An 18602-nucleotide genomic window follows, 5' to 3' on the forward strand; every position below is an offset into this window, starting at 1 on the left:
TATTTAGAAGACTTAGGCACAAATACTGCATATGGATTTTACAAGTTTAATCCAGATGTCGGAAATGTTTCCTTCTTCCCTAATCCCTTCTCTCATCTTCCCAGCTGTCTCTGTCTCCTGGAAGATGTGCCGTATTGTTGTCAAGTGATTGTGTGACCTTGGGCAAGTTATGCAAAGACTTTATCTGTGACAAGAAGGAAAGTAATACTACTTCAGCAGTGTGATGCCTGGATTCAATGTGATAAAACATATCCATGTCTTCAAACATTCACTTATTAATAGCAAACAGTGATAGTATCTTGCGGTCAGATGCTAAAACTATCTCCAAACAGTAGTTTAACACTGTAGTCAGCATTTCAAATACTGTAGCAGAAAACTTCTTCCAATTAGTGCTTCTCATGTGGTGTAGATCAAGCAGTATTTCTCTGGTAAACATAGATGTAAATACAAATCTTCACACTAGATGCAGAATTCCCTACAGCAATCACTACTGCTGCAGAGAGGTACCAGTCCCTTGCTAAGTACTTTATTAAAAGAAAATTGGTAAAAATATGCAATGGGATCCTTACCAGCATTTTCTTCTATGCAATGGAAGCATCAGGAGAGGTTGGCAAGTGGGCTTTTGTTTGGTATTTTTTGAGGTGAGAAAAAAGTCATCATTCATAAATGAATACACAGTTATGCATCTTAACATTCTGATGTGGAAATTTGTTTTACATATTGTTGAGTTGTTTTGTTGGTTGGTTGTTTTTTTTGTTTTTTGAGGTGACTTTGGAAACTGATGGCCTAGAACAACAGCGATGTTCGTTGGAGAGATCTCCTCCTCTCTGGCTGTGCCATGAATGCAAGATGGTGAAGACAAAAGCTTTGTCAGAAGGCCATCATTTGCATCATCGTGCACACATTAATCCATCATTCAAGTCTGCCAGAGACCCCAGGAGGAGGCTGTTGTACTTTGTGTCAACTTGTGTTTGTGGAGAGATGTTCATCACATCCCCATGTGGGTCTCCCAGTGGACTTTCCATTGTGTGTTTTCTTAGCTTGATAATGGTCTCACCCAGGCGATCCCCCCAAGTGGGTCCAGGCCACAAGTAGTCTCTTCCCCAGTATGTCTTCCCTGAGACATCCAAACGAGGGACTCCTGATTGTGTGAGATTTGCTCATGCTTGGTCTTTTTAAAGGATTCAGAAGACCTTTTTCAAGTCCCCCAAACATAGCTCATTTCCAATTTGGACCACATTTTTAAAATTTTCTCTGGTCTGATGTACACCCTAAGTCTTGGCTGACATCTAAATTGTCAGAGTCTTGATCTGTCCCTTTCCCCAGTTTGGTCTTATTAACGTTATCTCCATTTTTAACTCTTAATTGTAATTTTTTGGGTTACTAGTACTAAACCATTAAAAATTACTTTCATATACTTTGAAAAGTAAGTCTTATAAACAGTTCCTCATCCTATAGATATTTAAAAATTCTGTTAAAAATCATCTGGATATCTCCAACTAGAAGTGTTCCAGCCTAAAATGTAAGACTCTGTTTGTCAAAAATCAGCCCAACCATTATTGAATCATTTGACTAACAGTTTCTAAACGTCTCCTAAACTTCTCTAAATTGTTAATATGTGAAATTCTTGAACTGCAATGTGTAAGTTGCTTTAATATGTATATTTATTTCTGTTTCTTATTCTTAGTAGATTACTGTAAGATGCAGGACCTAGTGTATGTTAGAATTATTCTTTTGCCTCAGGTAGTTTTTTAAATGTATTTTTGTTATTGTAAAGTTGATGTATACAGGGTTTACAGTTATATACGTCAGATAAAGGGTACATTTCTTTTTGAACAATGTCCCTCCTCTCCTTGCTCTCCCCAGTATTCCCTCCCATCCCCATCCACAAGTTGTATAGTTCATTTTCAACATAGTGTCTCGTGAATATCACTGCTGCTTTTGTTCACTTTGTTCCTCCATTTCTGAGCCCCCATTCCAAAGACAGATAAATAAACAAATAAGACAAAAGGAAAAGAAAACACAAACAGTAAGCAATAAAAAAACCTCTAGTTTCCATTACTTGAAGTTCATTTTGATTTCAACAACATGGCCCATTCCCTCAATAATTGCTGTTTCTATTATCTGAGAAACTACAGAATCCAGTAAAAAATAAATCTATATTAACTCTCACTGTCTGCCAATCCACGAAAGACATCTGGATTGTGCAGATTTTAACAAAGGGTTACCTGACATTTTCTCTCATCTTATGAAAAGATGGATTCCTTTGGGAAGAGACCTTGTCCAGCACAAAGACTATTCAACTAAATGGATTTTTTGGTTGGATGAACTTACTGGCACTTACACACATTGACAGCAGAGTTGCCACTTTATCCAGTGGCTGTATCAAATAGCTATTGTTAGGATATAAAAGTCTCAGTCACTCCGGAATTATGTCTCAGAAATTTGATTCCTCTTTAAGAGTCATTCAGAACAGACTTGAGAACACAGAGAGCCATCTTTTCTGAATAAGCAGTAAAGCTGACTGAGACTCTAAAGGGACTTGTACTTCAGTGAAATATGAGGGGATGAATAGGAAAGAAACTCAGAATAATAGAATTTTCTCATGGGAAGGGTACTTAGAGATAGATAAGCACATGTTCTCACTGCATCTATGAGGATTCTGAGATGTAGAACATTTTTAAGTGGCTTGCCAAAGCTTTATGAAAAGTTTTCCCATAAAAGGGCCAGAAAGTCAAGGACAGAACTTCAAATTAGTTGATATAATTGCACACAGTTACACTGATAAACTATGTCATATTTTTTATAATTTTGTTGCCTGCATAATTTGGGAGGTTATCCCCCACCCCCATTTTTCAATATCCACTGTTGGGAATTTCCAGGTGTGCATTTTAATTGTTCTTTGGGTTACCATCCACCGAGAATGGACATGAATGGTGCTGTCTACAAAGGCATGAATTTGGGGGGAGATATACACAGAAAAAAAATGAGGGAAAGCATAGCCATCAGTAAAGTGGGAAACTAAATATCTTTCGATCTTGGAAGATAAATTCAAAGTAACTCAGTGATGGAATGGAATTGAAATTGAATGTGAGGCTAAAGTCCTGGTGCATAATCTATTAGTGTGAGGTCTCTGAGCGACCCCTCTTTGGTGCTAGATGGAGTGGTTGTTCTCATGGGTGCTCCTTTGAAGCCATTGACTCTTGAGGAATTCAAATGTCTACTTAACATGAGTTCCCCATTACATTTCACAGTTATGAGTGGATTTCTTTACATTTAAGAAAAAAATTACAGCTGCCCCTTCTTTCAGGGCCACACATTGTTAATTGACTATGATTACTGGGATTCAGTAAGGCACTACAATGGTGTCTGGGGCTATATCCAATGCCTAGTTTGTATATATTTATACATTTTTTTCAGTGAAATGTCATGATTGTGAATGTCTAAGATAAATTCTTCGTGCTCAACCCATGGGTAATTTGCTTTCAGTATTCCTGAGAAAAATTAGAATTTTCCCTTTCGTGTGTCTAAATGAGGTGGCAGAGTGCTCCCAGAGACCTTGAGTTTTGGCATAATAGTCATTGAAAGAAAAGGTTGGAGTGTTTCTCCCTACCTTTGAAAGAATCACTGCATCTGCAATGATTGACCTCAAATGTACTCTTAAAGGCAAGTGAGCCCTGCCAGCTAAAGCTTCCAAGATGCAGGAATGTTAAGTCAATCCCAGCTTTGTAGAGTCAAGTAATAGCTGAATTGTGCAACCTCTTACTTAGAGACTAATGAGCATTCACAAACTTAAACAGACTGCCCATCCCTGTACTGTTTTCTTCACTGCTATTATAATTTTAAATTTCATGCAATTCATATTTTCCTTTGAAGGGGAAATTGGTTGGTTATTAATTGGTTAGTAATTCTATCCCCCTTCTTCTTGCAAGACTATTTTTTCCCTGACGTCTTCTGGGATATATCCAAAACACACACACAAACACACATATTAGACATACACACGTATATACACATATTTATCTGTCTGTCTATCTATCTATCTATCTCCCTGGGATATATTCCTTATAATTATTGTGGAAATGTCACAAATGTCCACAAATTTTTGTGGAAATGTCATCCCAAATCCCTCACAGACATTGGTGTGGTCAAATGACCCACTCAGAATAATTGTAGAACCTGTTCCTTGAAATTAAAGTGTTTATCAAGTGGTGTGTGATTCCAGCAATGACAGAAGTCTAAAGTAGGATGATCATGGCCTAGGCATGATCCTATCCTAAGATTAATTACTGAAAAATAGGGCTGGAGGCTTGCCTTAGTGATCGAATGCCAGCCTAGTAAACACAAGGCACTAAGTTCAAACTCTAATACTATCAAGAGAAAAGGAAGATAAAGGAGGGGATGATGATGATGATGATGAGGATGAGGATCAGGTGGTAGATATTTTCAGTTATACAGATCATTGAGTCTGTGTCTCAACTACTTACTCTACCCTTGTAACATGAAAGCAATCCTAAATAGTGTAAAAATAAAGACATATGTCTGATTGCCACTTAAAATGTATACTTCAAAGGTGGGCACCCGTGGCTCACACCTGTAAATTTAGCTACTCAAGAGGTGGAGATCTGAGGATCTCAGTTCAGAGCCAACTCAGGCAGGAAAGTCTGTGAGACTCTTATCTCCAGTAAACCACTCAGAAAACTGGAAGTGGTGCTGTGGCTCTAGTGGTAGAGTGCTTGCCTTGAGCTGAAGAGCTGAGGGACAGGGCCCAGGCCCAGAGTTCAAGCCCCATGACCAACAACAACAAAAAAAATGTACACTTCATTCTTAATTTTCAGGCTGTATAAAAACATGTAGGGAGCTGAGTTTTAACTATTGGTTGTAGTTTGTGAACCTTTTATTCTAGGGCATAATGATGTGCACCACTGGAGGAAAGTAACATGTAAAAACACTGTACATGAAAAGAATGAAGAATTCTACTGTTAATTTGTATAAGTAGGAGTTTCAATGAACCATTTACAGAGATACTAAACTCATCATGAACAATGACAGGAAGTGAAACGGATTCCAACTCCACCATCTCCTAACTTCTATGGGAAGACCATCTCCTCATGTGATGTCTGGGGGAAAGCAAAGCCCTGGAGGCATAGAAAGTCTTGAGTTGGTTTAAGGTAAGGAGGTCACAGAATGTTTAGAGAACTCAAGACATAGCGTTTGTGCTTCTACCATCCTAGAGGTCAGCGTGGAAACAGCAGGGCAGTAGGGTGGAAAATGAGGAAGAGAAGGGACTATGCAGAAGGAGAGCAAGCATCAGGAGACTGAGGGTCCAGGGCTCTCAGGTTAAATCAGAGAAACATGGTGCCTTTAGTCTGTGTGGTTGCTCACAGGGAGAAGAATAAGGGCCTTCAGATACAGCATCTCCTTCAAGGCCCTTGGCTTCTTCCGTTCTTACAGACAAAGGGATGAGCAGGCAGCATTTTGAAATGGAGTATGTGCGTGTGTGGGAGTGGATATTCTCTCAGGATAGTACCAATCTCTGTAGAATTCTCTTAGCTCCTATAAGGAAGCATACTGCTTTATCATTGTATTCTCAATGTCCAGGAAATGACTTGCAATCCATCTTTGTGTAATAAAGACAAATGTGCAGACCGCAATATTGGAAGACAGAAGTAAAGAATTGTGTAATAAATGCACTCACGGTGCAATCTGAGAAAAAGGCAAGGAATGTATCAGATTAAGATATCAGGAGAAGAGAGCTAACAGTGCGACCACTGCATAGGCCCAGGACACCGTAATGAGGCACTGCCAGGGGCTCTAATAGAATCACGTCTTCCTGGCTGCACAACCCTCTGACGAGGATTGCTCCCAAGCAATCTGTACATCTATGTTCTATGATGTGCAATTAAAAGACATGAGTGTTCCAAATTACTGCGTGTTCTTTTCTCGCATTTCTCAAGAGATAAGCATCTAGAAATGGCTGAACACATAGCGGCAAATTGAAAAGAACAAGTAATCTCATTTATTGTCTGCTTTCCGGGGCATCTGGGGCCCATGTGGGAAGGTACTAACATGGGAGAAAAACAAAACAGCAATCTCTATGCCAGTATTTAGAGAATTCTATTCTTTCTCCAAGGAAATAAGTGACATAAAAAAGCCCACCTTATGGACTGATTTAGGAAAAAAAATGTCAGTACATAAAATGCCACATTCAGTCAGCCTTGCCTTATATATAATTTGGTCCAGAGAGAGGCTATAAGGGTCCTTTTGGATAGAGAATGAGTTCCTTGAGATGTCAAAGCAAGAAAGCAATAACTCAATGCATTCAATTTTGAGGTGCTTCTTTAGTGTAGTTTTCAATAAAATTGTAGCTACAGGCTATCTTTATACAATTCCCAAGTTGATATGAGATTACTTTAACCTTAAAGGTTCTTTCCTATTTTTAGAATCACTCTATCTCAGGCTTCTCAGTCCAGAGAGAATCTCTGATGGAAAAAAAAATATGAAGAAAGGATTTGGGAGCCTTCACATCAATCAGATATTCCACATTGGAGCTGTTGTTCAAAATGTAGTGACTTGAAAGATGGAAGCCAACAATGCTTAAGAAAACCTAAGGGAAAAGTATGTTAGCCATTGAAAGCAAAAGACATTTCATTATCTGATCATTTGTTTTTAATATCTGATATTATGTGAAATGCATCTCCTGAAAAGTCCTAGGCCAAAGTCCTAAATCTCAGTAGCTCAGAATGTAACTCTACTTGGAAAGGGGTCTTTATAGAAGATGGTATTGTTCTTCATTCAATATACATGGACATGTGTGCTCACACACAGAAATCATGTGAGGACCCATAGAAGGAGGCCATCTGTGAGCAAGGAGAAAGGCCTCAGAAGACACCACACCTGTCAATGCTTTGTTCTTAGCCTCCTGTCCTCTGGGAGTATGGGGAAAGAAATTCTGCTGTGTAAGCCTAGGTTAATCTTTGGATGCCAAAGTTAGGAAACTAACATAGCAAGCAATTAGACTCTCTGTGTTGTCATAGTACTATGACACCAGCCATGTACACAATTCTATACTATATCTCCTGGGAGGAGGAAGTCATCTTTTCATTCTTGGCAAGGAAGAGCCATGGAGAAGACAATGAGTCGTTTTGGAATAAGATTGGACATGTAAAAGTTTACGCTAGATTTTCTGTGTGCTTAAATGGAGTGTGGAAAGAGAAAACAAAGACTGGGCTCAGGGACTCTCATCAGCCATGATCTGACCTCAGTACAGAAGCAAACAAATGAATTAGGAAGACCAAAGATGATCATTGAATGAAAAAGCTTCAATTTCTTTGAAATAAAAATTACTCCTAAGATGACAAGATTTTCTTATAGAACTAATATAGACCATCTTAGAAGTAAGATAAAGGCAAGTTATGATTTTTTAATGGGCTCCAAAAAGTAAGAGTAAGGACATTTTCTAATCATTCTTTAAACTTTAGAGACTGACGGGTGAAAGATAGTAGAGAAGAGAAGAAAAAAAGAGAAGAGAGAAGAAGAGGAGCAGGGGAAGGGAAGGTGGGGTGGAGAAGGAAAGGGAGGTGAGAGATCAGTTCTTTGTTGTCAGAACTAATTGTCTAGCCAACGATAGAAGTCATTTTTTCCCATAATAACAAAAGCAACAGCAAATTTCACTGCCAGACTCCATAAACCACTTTTCTCACCTCACAGTGACAAAGTTGAGACCTCTCTTTCCAGTTAAAAATGCTGAACCTTTTGTGCTCACGTACAAGTAATGTGGATCATACTATCCTGTTGTCAGTGACACATAACTGGAAACCACTGGCTAGTGTCCAAGAAATCTCTTGTTTTTATTATATTTGCAGATGACAAACTCAATTAGAATTCATCTTTTGCTGTTGCCCCTTTCTCCTTTCCTTCCTGGAGCAAGGGTGATGGGTGTGGAGGTAGAGCTGCCGCTTGGCAAGCAGGAGGAACACTTGCCATGTGAATGCACGAAGCACAGAAATCTAGAAGAGGATTCTGGGTTTACTGTGTTCTTAAACAGCCAGGCTCATTTATCACTATCTTTATAGGTACTTCATGAACTCTTTATTTGATAAAGTCATCGTAATAGATTCATCTCTTATAGTCTTGAACCAATATTTGTACTATTTCCCAACTTGTTGTTTTGTTGAAAGTTTCTGCCTTAGAGAACAATAGTGACATGCAGATACGTTTTGTTCGATTCCTGGTTACATCACTGATCAAATAAATCATGAATGGTGTGGGAAATTCTCCCCTAACTTCTCATTTAGGGGGAAAAAGGCACAGCCAAATGCTTGGGAAAATGTTTAAAAATAACCACTGGGTTTATTACTGTGAATTGTCTTGCATTTACTCTGGACCAAATTCCCCCATGGTTCCCTGTTCCCTAGGCCCCCTGTGCTGTTTATGTTCTCTAGGCTTCCTGTGCTGTTCATGTTCCTTAGGCTTCCTGTGCTGTTCATGTTCCCAGCGTAAGAGAACAAAGTGTCACAGTGAGTAGTGGAGAAAAGACTGTATTTGCCTTCAAGAAAACCACATACATGTAAATCAAATAGGAAAAAAAATATCATGCAGGAGGTAACAATTATATTTTAGACCCTGGGATATATGATCTTGAATTTCTTCAGGTTTACTTTGAATCTCAGATTTCAACGCAGTATGAATTTCCATGATAAAAATGTAGAAGAGATTGACCTGCCATTGTGAAATGCCAAGTTATTTTAGAGTCACATCTACGCTTCTATTGTCAGAATGCAGCAAATTCCAAAATATATCTGTATTCCACTCTTGATTCACTTGATCCACCTTCAAATATCCCCACATGCACCATCATACACTTTGATGGTGTACAGCCTTTCAGCTAGTAAATATGAAATTAAACCACTGGTAAGCAAATCTGTTTTCATTGGCGCATATAGCACAAAATAATGGGTTCCACTATGACATTCCATGCATGTATGGTATGTGCAATGATCAAATTAGTCCTCTACTACTGTCTCTTGTTCCCATTCTCTTCCTTGTGGCCTTTTCCCTCTTCTCAAATAATCCTCTTTTGATTTTTATGTCTTCTTTAAAATTGTAGATTTCACATATGGGACAAACATAGGATATTGGATTTTCTAAGTATGGCTTGTTTAAAATCAATAGGACCATATCCAGTTCCATCTATTTTCCTACACACAACATTATTTTGTTCTTCTTTCTGGCCAGATAATACTACTATTCCCTTCATTATCCATGCAGTACCCATGCGGAAACCACAATTTAGCTACTGTAAATACAGTGCCACAATAAGCTGGTATCTCTGTTATGGGCTGACTTTGATTCCTTCCGGTGTATTCCCAGGATTGGTAGAGCTGGGTCATATAATAGTTCTTTTACCTTTTTAAGGAAACTCCACATTGATTTCCATAGTGAGCTGCACTAATTTCCTTTCCTAAGAATAGCATATGACTGTCCCCTTTTCCAGTTTGTATCTTCTCCAGAATTTGTGGTTCATTTTCTTGATGACAGACATTCTAGCTAGGGTAATGTGGAATCATAGTGCAAGTTTTATTTGTTTTTGTCCTGATGGCTAAGGATGTTGAGTGATTTTTTTTCATGCGTTTATTGGTCATTTGGTGCTCTCTGATAGTTTGACTATGCAATTCCTCACTCATTTTATTCAGTAGCTTATTTGTTCTTCTGGTGCTTAAATTTTTGACTTGTTTGTATATTCTGGATATTGGTCCTTTGTCAAATGAATAATTGGCAAACATTTCTCTCTCATTCTATTTACTTAGCAATTCTTTCTTTTGCAGTGCAATAGAGTTTTAATTTAATGTGCTCCCATTGAACAGGTCTTCCTGCTTTATCATGGGCTATTAAAGTCCTCATTTAAAAATAGTTGGTCCATTTTAACTTCATATTTTTACGGGATGTGAGGTAGAGATCAAGCTTCAGTCTTCTCTTTCTGGTTATATAGTTTGCCCAACACAATTTGTTAAGGAGACTGACTTTTTGCTAGTATAAATTCTCCCCATAGAATTGTGAAGGATAGAAGCTAGTTCTTTGACGGCCTGTCAAATTACAGCAGTGTATCTACCCAGTTTTAGTTTTTGCTGGGAGACTATTTATTACTGCTTCAATCATATTACTCCTTGTAGTTCTGCTTAGATTTTTTATATTCTTTTGCTTCAATTTTGGTAGGTCACATAGACCAAGAGATTCATCCATGTCTCTTATATTGTTGAATTCATTGGAATGTAAGTTTTCAATATATTTTCTAATGGTCCTCTGGATTTCATTGCCATCCCTTATAACTTCCCAAGTTTTTAATGTGTGAATTTGGGCCTTGCCTTGCTTTTGGTTAATTTGGGTAAGATTTTTTTGAACCATTTTTATCTTTTCAAAGAACCAATTCTTGTTTCACTGATTTTTCTCTTTGCATTATTCTTTTGTATCAATTTCATTAATTTTCACACTGCTGCTTATTATTTTTTTCATCTACTAACTTTGTGTATGGCTTTTGCTTGTTTTCTCCAGGACCTGAGATATAATATTAGGTTATTATCGGAGATCTCTTTGATTTTTCAAGTCAGGCACTTCTAGCTATAAACGCTCCTCTTACAACTGCTTTTGCTTTTCTCTGGGCTCTGGTAAGTTGTATTTTCATTTTCTTTTGATTGTAGGAATTTAAAAATATTCCTCCCCGACTTTATTAATGATGCACTAATCATTCAAAAGTGAGTTATTCAGTTTCTGTGTAAATGGGAAGTTTCTTTAGCTTCTCTGGTCATTTATTTCAAATTTATGCCATTCTAATGGGATGAGAAAATAACATTTTTTGAGCTTTTCAAACGATCTTTAAAAAGATATTTGTACAAAGGAGTGACAGTTCACCAAAGTAATTTACAAATACAACGCATCTTGATCAATGTCACCCCTTTCAACATTCCCACCCATCTCTCCCAACCCAATCCTTTCCTCACTTTTCTCAATTTTTAGGTTATGTATTGAGTTATTTTGCCATTTAACAAGCTGTTTATATATACAATGCATCTTGATTGGTGTCACCACTTCAAGATCTTCGCCTTCCCTTTGAACCGCCCCTTCCCTTATATGTCTCAATTCTGTGGGATGTGCAATCAATCTCGCATGCATTCCCTCCTCCTCCCCCGCAGCTTCATTCTGACAATGATCATCTTATTTGTTGAGACTAAACAGATCTATTTTCAACTTTCATGCTTGAATGCTGAAATTTGAGAAGCTGGGTTAATGCAGAAAGAATAATGCTATTCCTATATTTTAAGCATTTCATTTATAGGACATAAATGAAAATGTTGCATGAGTTTGAACCAACCAAAGAAAGCTAAAGTTATGGGTTTTCATAGTAGAATTTAAATTACAATATTTTTGCTGAATGCTGTACTTTTTTTTGACCTTGGAACTGAAGGAACTGTATTAATCCAGCTTTTCCTCAGGATTTAAAAAAATTGTTTTATTGTAAAGATGCTGTACAGAGGGTTTACAGTTGCATGAGTAAGGTGATGAGTACTTTTCTTGTTGAACATTGTTGCCCCCTCCTTTGTTCTTTTCCTACTATCCCTTTCCTCTCCTACCTCCCATACTCCTCCTCCCCTGAAGTTGTAAAGTTCATTTCTAACATCGTGTCTTGTATCATTATTGCAAAGGGTCATCCTGTGTCTTTGTTTCAGCATTTTGTTATTCCCCTTCCCCTCCCCAAATTAGATAAATGTATGTACAAGATGTAGGGTATGGTGTTGGAGTACCATGTGATTTTTTTTGTTTCTTTTAAATGTTCTTCCCACTATGATATATCCCCTATTGTCACTGTATTTGAATTCTGTACTTCTGATGGTTGTATTTGAATACCCTCATGTCTGATATTTTCTAATACTAAGAAATTCTTGCTATGAACCCAAATCACAGGAAAGATTAGGAAGTCATCCATTTTCCAGGGTTGTTTTTTTTTGGCTCATGTAATCTAAAACATGGTAATAAGAAGCTTATCAGGAACAAAAGCACTGACCTTTCAAGCAGCTAATTTTGTGGCTACATGTTTATCTCACATAGTTTTCTTTCTGAAATACCTAGGTATTTATTTACAACCTTGAGCATGTGTGCAAAGGTAAAGCATCTCAATGTTATACTCTTGAAAATGAGCCTTCTCATTATCCTTGGATAGGCTATAATGAGATCGAACATGTTAGGTCAGCCCTCATCAATTTGGAGCAGATTTTTTCCTAGAATATTTCTACTTTTTTTTTTAATAAAGCTTTTGTTTGTCTCTTGTCCCCACGATATCACCACCAGAATACTCTTTTCATCCTCTTTTCCAGAATTCACAGTTGTGAGCAAAGGTAGCTGCATCGGCCCTATAATCATGTCCTCTACCTTGTAAGTCTTGACATGAAAACAGCTACCTTAGATGATTTGCATAATTTTTTGAATATGCTTTTTCTAACTTGCAAGTGGAATGAAGAACATGTCCATCATAAAATTAAAGGATTCCCCTCAAATGACTAACTCTTAAAATGACTAATTCTTATAGATTATTATAATCTAGGGTGTATCTCCTCCCAATCCCCAAAATTGCATTCCTATTCCAAAATAATTTCCTTTTTTGTATGTTTTTTTAATTGTAAAAATGCTATACAGGGTTACAGTTACATGAGCAAGGTAATTCCCATTCCAAAATAATTTCTATCTTCTTAGCTTACCAGCTTTCCCATTTCTCCATGACTTTGTGTCCTATTACTAAATGAGGAAATGCTTATTAAAATATGATTTACAGGGAGGGAAGGGATAGGAGGAGAAAAATAAAGGAGGGGTAACAATGTTCAACAAGAAATGTACTCATTACCTTACTCATGTAATTGTAACTCCTCTGTACAGCAACTTTACAATAAAATAAAATATGCCACAAATAGAACAAAAAGTAAATTGCAACTAGTGCACTAACAAAAAATATGATTTACTTAGAACAACATGCAGTAAAGATTAATGAACAATTGAATTAAAGAAGACACAGATATAAAGTTGTTCATCATTTTCTATTTATAATAAGTTCCTTCAAGAGTTCTATTGAATCTCCATTTCTTAGAGTAAAGTTTAGCTACCTCATCTCACCCAGTCACTTAATTAGTCTAGCTGGCTTAATATGAATGTGAACCTTCTGTTCCTCCCATCAACAAGAGTTTGGCTCATCAAACTTGGAATTGGGAAGTCTCAAGATCTTATACAAGGACTGTTCCCCATCCTGAGATTTCTGAAGGTTTTTTCTCTACCCTAGTATCTTGAGGACAAAGAAGTAAGATGGGAGGAAACTGTCAATCCAAATTGATTGAACTGGGGCTGCTCTTTTCTTCTTTTGACTTAGACCTTTACTACAGTGATGAGTTCCAAAGGAGAAGAGAACAAATGGGATTATCTGTTCTTCAGCAGCCTGCGGGAATGTCCCTGCTATATAGTTCTCTGACACAGAAGATCTGATTGGTCCTGAACTCAATGAATCCTTTGGGGCACTATTTCAGGCTGCTATCCAAGATGATTTATGTTGGAATTTGGGACAGATTTTGCTTTTGTTTCTCAAATTATACCACTGGAACAGGTAGTGTCAAATCGAAGCACTCATTCCTGGATCCATCAGAATTTAGCAAGATGACATTTTGTGCTATCTTTATTTGTCTTCATTTGCAGGAAGGCATAACACTTGAAGAGTGGCCGAAATAGACGGGCTCTCTTGTAAAGATGGAGAAACTTGAAATCAGCAAAAGCTCAAAAGTGTCATCTTGTCTTGTCAACCCAAAATCTAAGTAACTAATTGTTCTTAATTTTGTTTGTTCTGAATGCGTGGAAATTCCTATTGTAGAAGGGTTCACTTTTGAGGTCATATTTGTACAAGGTAGAAGAGAAAATTCAATTTAGTCTCCTATTTTGTCAGGATGTTTTCCCTTTCCATCCTTTCTGTTTCCTGTTTTAACTGGCTCATTTCCCTCTGTCTATACTCTAGCCTAATATCTTTTTTTTTCCCTCTGTGTTGTAGATTTCCATCTGGCCTTCTCTTCTAGTGTCTTTCCTGAAGTTCGTGAAATATTTGTTCAGCTGTTTTTAATAACAGCCTTTTAAGTAAGTGGATGTTAGGTACTGGCTTAATATGAGTGACAGTCAGTTTTTATTGTGTCAATCCTTCCAAAACTTCATGCATGAACACTCAATTTCTTTTGCAAGTGTACATTGGTTCACTATTTTTCTTTCTCATATATTTGTTAAGTGCTGAATATCTAGTAAGCTCATTCATTCAAAATCAAAATTTTAACTTATGCAAAATGTTATGTAGGCACAATTTAACAAAATACTGTTTTGGCAAAAATTTCTTAATAAAAATTGCATCTGTACAAGCCTAGAAATCAGTGTGCATGTTCTAAATAATAAATCATTCAATACCAATTTTCAACTCCAGAAGGGCTAAGTGAGAGGATATAATTTGTGGTGCTTTTCAGAAGTATCTGACATTGTTAATATAAAATGATTCTTTAAAAAGATGACATAAATTTTAAAACATAGAATAAAAATGCAATATTTTCCAACATAGAATTAATCTAGCATTTTGACAAAAAAAAAACAAGTCAACGTTGGGTATTTCCTGTGTGGATACTATTGAATGCATGCTGGGCTGAACACTGAATGGCTAACTGTCAAAATGATAATCAACTGTTGGCCAAAATGAATAATATAGATATGGGAAGAATAGGTGAAGTACAAAATATACATGAAATATCATATAAAGTGTAGCTTTAAAGGTTTTAAAAATAACTTTGGCATCTGCATCTTCATTTTCTTCAGCATTCTCTTATATAGGTTGTTCTTGTGGCAATTGTATTTAGTGAGACTAAATCAATACCTAGTTTCAACAGAAGTCAGAAAAGGAGCAAATTCTTTTCTTTTCCTAGAATCTAGAGTATAGGTGGTGAAACAGAATGAGTCACTTATTAAACGTCCCCATTTCTTTAATTCCAAGTCGTCAGAGTTCCCTTCCTATAGTTCCTGGACTCCATGCGAGGGATAACAAATGACAAATGAATGATGCAGCTCCATAAACTACATGTAAAACATCTCTCCAGAAGACAATGACTTCTGAAGTTTTTTCAGAAGCAGTCTTGACATTGTAGATATCTAGTTTTCTTTTTTTGCTCAGCTACATTTTCTGCTTTACACAATCTCTTGAGGGGGAAAAAAGAATGTCCTTCAATCTTGTGCTAGTATGTATACAGCTGTGTAATATGCTTGGCTTTCATTGTTTTAGAATCTTAAGCTGGCACTCAGATTTCTGTCTCTCACTAGCAAGCATGGTATTTCATCCACTTTCCTGGAGGGGAGTATGAAAGAGTGTGTACCACAGATGTCCTGTAAGAAGGTCTCTTACCTCATGGAATATTGGTTGGATGTTTATTTATTTATTGCCAGTCATGGGGCTTGAACTCAGGACGTAGGCACTGTCCCAGCTTCTTTTTGCTCAAGGCTAGCACTCTACCACTTGAACCACAGTGCCACTTCTGGCTTTTTCTGTTTATGTGATACTGAGGAATCAAACCCAGGACTTCTTGAACTCTACCACTTAGCCATATTCTCAGCCCTATTGGTTGGATTTATCCATCAGGGTTCAGATAAAGAAATCTATGGAAGCAATCATCAGCAGATAGCATTCCCAAAGAGATTGCTATTGTTGTCTGCAAAGTATGATAAAAGCTTTGCTTTTGTTTGTTCAAACAGATTTGTAATAAGAAATAATAGCCATTCATCTTGCTTTATCTTCTTACAGATACAACATAAGGCTGTTCAAAATATCCTTATAGTGTGTAACCTATTTGGGGGCAAATCTCAACTCTCTGTACAATTTATATTTTGTAGAGATTTCTCATGTTTTAAGTTAAATCTTCAGATGCTAATTTATGAACTTTGTTTTTTAAATTGTTGCTATTTCACAGTTCTGGGGAGTCCAGGCAAGATCAAGACACCTATAAATTCAGTGTATGTTGAGAGCTTGCTCTCTGCTTGTAATCAGAGAGCAAGTGTTTGCTTGCTGGGTTCTCACATAGAGAAAGTGTGAACAAACCCAGGTACACCACTTGATAAGAGCACTGACATCATTCATGAGTATAGAGCCCTCCAGACTGAATCTTTTCCCAAAGGTTCTCTGTTAAGATGAACATGTTTGGGATCAGGTTTCAGTGCATGCATTATAGTAAAGATTTCCTGTTTTTGTTGTAGGCTGAATAATACTTCCTTGCCTGGAATAAAACATATCATATCTTACCTGTCCATTTGTGAAGGGACAGCCATAGCACTCCCACCTCTTGCGTTTTCTGAACAATTTCACAAGTAGCGCAGGCTAGCTTTCCATGTTGATTTCATGTTCTTATAGTCGCTGCATCCAGAAGTGGGACTGCTGAAGCACACGTTGAGTTGATTCTATTTAAGTTTTTGAGGAACCTCATTACTGTTTTCCCTATTGACTCTAAGAATACTAATCTTGGTGGCAGTCATTAGCCAATGGTTGTACATTACTGCTAATAATGAACCAGGATTCTTTTTGTCCACATCCATGTCAGCCATTGGTGCCTTTTATCTTTCTTGTAAAGTTATTTTTGAAGATTGTCTTTTTTTCTTTTTCTTTTCCTTTTAATTATAGTTATTTTTGAATCCTTTCCCTTTTCTTTCTTTCTTTTAGCAAATCTTCCTGGGTTGTCTAGGCTTCCCTCAAACTTACAATCCACTCGATTCAGTCACCCAAGAACTGGAATTACATGTGTGCATCATCTCATCCAGCTGTCAATTAGTCATTTTACACATGTGAAGTAATGTCCCATGCAAGTTTTAAGCTGCATTTCCCTAATGATCAGTAATACTGAACACTTTTTATATAGTTGTAGCTATTTGTCTCAAGCAATGTCTATTATCAGTCACTTCATGTTTTAATCAGGTTATTTTTCTTCTTGTTGTTGGCTTAAGTCCCTTCTATAATGTAGGTATTAATCTCTTGTCAGATGGATGTTTGCAAATAATTTCTCTTATTCCACATGCTGCCTCTTCACTGTGATAATTGTTTAGCATGAAATCATTTTTATGACAATTTTGTTTTCCTCAATGAAGTGTAAGGAAACCTCTGAGTGATAGTTTAGCATCTTTGTGAAGGCTTACACCTGTATCTCTATAGGATAGTTAGGTTAATTAAAAAAACACCTCCAGGTAAAAGAAAATAGTGGTTTTCCTTTGCTCTGCGCTAGGATATATTTTGTAGTGCTTCTCCAAGAAGCAATAACACAGTTTAAAATCTTATGGTAATTTATGGATTTTTTTCTATATTAGAGAAATGCAAAAACCCAAAAAGCTTGAATCTTAAGTGAAAGACTTATTTCTCAATCAAGCTCAAGCCTATTAATAGTATTGCCAGCAGCAGGAAAGAAGTATTTCAAAGAATTTCCTGAGGAGAATATCTACTGGGGATCCATTGAAATTAAGAGGGATTTCTTGAACACAAAAGCAGCCCTGGGCATCATTTAAATCACTGGGTGGAGCAGATCAACTCAGAAGCCAGTAAATTCTGAAAGAGCCCATGCTATTTCTTCCCTTAGTTATTGAGTTGCCTGCTAACAGACAGGTCCAATTAAATGGGCTGATGTTCTGGGTGTTCCCTACATCTGGGAATCAGGCTCTGGAAATAAGTACAGGGTCATCACTAATGAACGTCACCCACCACGAATTGTGACAGGTAAGCGCTTTCCCAGTGCTACTGGCATTTCAAACCAGAGATATCACAGTGCTGGTGACAGTTTGGAAACAGGATGCTAAGACTCAAAAAGACTAAGCCAGCTGACTTGATAATAATTGCCAGTTGAAATGTACTCCTGATCTGTTGATAAAAAGAAAATCCCTGGAGGCACTGTGAGATCGCTTCTGCTGTCTTTGGAAATAAAACACAAGAAAGCATCCCCTTCGATGTCTCAGTTATTCTAAATCTCAGATTGAGGGGAGGGAAATCTACTTGAAAGGAAGTTTATTCTGAAGTATAAAGGTGAGATTTTTCTCTCTCAAGATTATTATTTTGGACTTTGGAAATAAAGTCAGAGATAGAAGCTGACTTTATTTATTTATTTGGTGGTCGTGGGCCTGAACTCATGGGCCGGGTGCTGTCCCTGAGCTCTTTTGGTCAAGGCTAGCACTCTATCTCTTTGGGCCACAGCACTATTTCCAATTTTCTGGTGGTTAATTGGAGATGAGTCTACAGACTTTCCTGCCCAGGCTAGCTTTGAATTGTAATCCTCAGATCTCAGCCTTCTGAGTAGCTAGGATTACAGGCGTGAGCTACCAGCACATGATTGGGGTATCATCTTAGAGCAAATGCTTAAAGGCAGTTTCTGTTCTAGGACTGGTGAGCTTTCAGTAGGTAAATGAAGGACAAAGGGAAGAATATTCACATGGAGAAACATTTTCAACAGCCTCATTATAATCAGAAGAGACAAGACAGGTACCCAGGTGTGCACAAAAGTATCCATGCACACATGAACAGTTAG

This window comes from Dipodomys ordii, unplaced genomic scaffold (genome assembly GCF_000151885.1).
Source record: "Dipodomys ordii isolate 6190 unplaced genomic scaffold, Dord_2.0 Scaffold122, whole genome shotgun sequence".
NCBI classification, from domain to species: domain Eukaryota; kingdom Metazoa; phylum Chordata; class Mammalia; order Rodentia; family Heteromyidae; genus Dipodomys; species Dipodomys ordii.